This window comes from Neophocaena asiaeorientalis, unplaced genomic scaffold (assembly GCF_003031525.2).
Source record: "Neophocaena asiaeorientalis asiaeorientalis breed wild unplaced genomic scaffold, Neophocaena_asiaeorientalis_V1.1 scaffold78, whole genome shotgun sequence".
Taxonomy (NCBI): Eukaryota; Metazoa; Chordata; class Mammalia; order Artiodactyla; family Phocoenidae; genus Neophocaena; species Neophocaena asiaeorientalis.
The window spans coordinates 19,704,192-19,705,317 of record NW_020175018.1 but is presented as its reverse complement, the minus strand read 5'-3'; the positions used below and the strand labels follow the sequence as shown (position 1 = coordinate 19,705,317).

General features: G+C 68.2%; 1 protein-coding gene across 1 annotated transcript in view; it reads left to right on the top strand.

The window, feature by feature from the left end:
• ENTPD2 (ectonucleoside triphosphate diphosphohydrolase 2) overlaps nt 1-1,126 on the top strand; it is a 6,738-nt gene that overhangs the window by 1,410 nt on the left and 4,202 nt on the right. The window lies entirely within an intron of this gene.

Sequence of the window (1,126 nt, the reverse complement as noted above, 5' to 3'; positions counted from 1 at the left end):
GCACCCCCGCAGCCCCCCAGGCCGCGGCCCGGCCGGCGCCCCCAACACGTTCGGCCTCCAGGGAGGCATCGCCTCGGGGTTTGGCCCAGATGGGGTGCGACAGGCGCTGGGGCCCAGGGACTCCTCCCCAGCCTCTCCGGTGGCTCCCACAGTGCGGGGGCAGCCCTGGCTGGTCCTGAAGGGGTCGGAGCGGGCTAGGCCTGATCCCCCCACGCATCCCCGCCAGACTCAGCCTCCAGGAGCCCGCCCTCCCTAACCCTCCATTGGGCTTGTGGGCCGGCTTGATGCGTGGGTGGATGGTGCGTGCTCTAAGGCCCAGGAGCCCAGGATGGAGATCGCTGGGGTGGGTGCCCTGTAGCCAAGGGCGACCACCCGGTAGGGGTGCGGTGGGGCGGGCCACTTGGCCTGCTGCTGCTGGAGTTCCCTGTGTCAGGGAGAGGACCAGAGCGGCCCCCTTCCCGGCTCGGGAGGGCATGCTCTCCAGACCGGCTCCTCCTATTGGAATCCAGGCCCCTGGGGGCAGGTGCTGGAAAGTGGCTCATGCAACCTGGGTGCTGACCGTCACCCGCCCGACCTGCCTGGAAGGCCCGTGTGGCGCCGGGGCAGCTCTCTCTGGCCCTGCCTTTGAGGCCCAGGGAGGGGGTGTCTGCTTATCGCAGGCCCACGCGCAGCCTCAGTCCAGCTTTCCCCCTCGCTTCCACATCCTCAGGTTGGGCTGAGGTCAGAGAGATAAGGACAGAGGGGAGGAAGGAAGAGCAGGCCCGAAGGGGCGCTTCCTGAAGCTATAGCTTTTCTCCTGCAGCCTGGGGACCTCATGCCCCACCCCACCCCCCGGGCAAGGTTCCAAGCGTGGTCCCGGGACCCCTGACTCTGATCCTGCCCCTCAGTTTGCCCTTGCCAGGAAGGCTCCCGCAGTCAGAGGGCCATCCACCTCCACTCCCACTCTCCCCGCAAGCAAGCTGTGGCACAGTGACCGTCCCTGGCCTCCTCTGAGCCTCAGAGCTTCATTCTGAAGCTTCCACCCTCGACACAGGGTGGGGTGGGGTGGGCTGGAGAGCTGAGAGAGTCAAAGGGCATGGCTTCAGGCCCCTGCCCCCCCTGAGGCTGACCTTCCCCCCACCCCCAG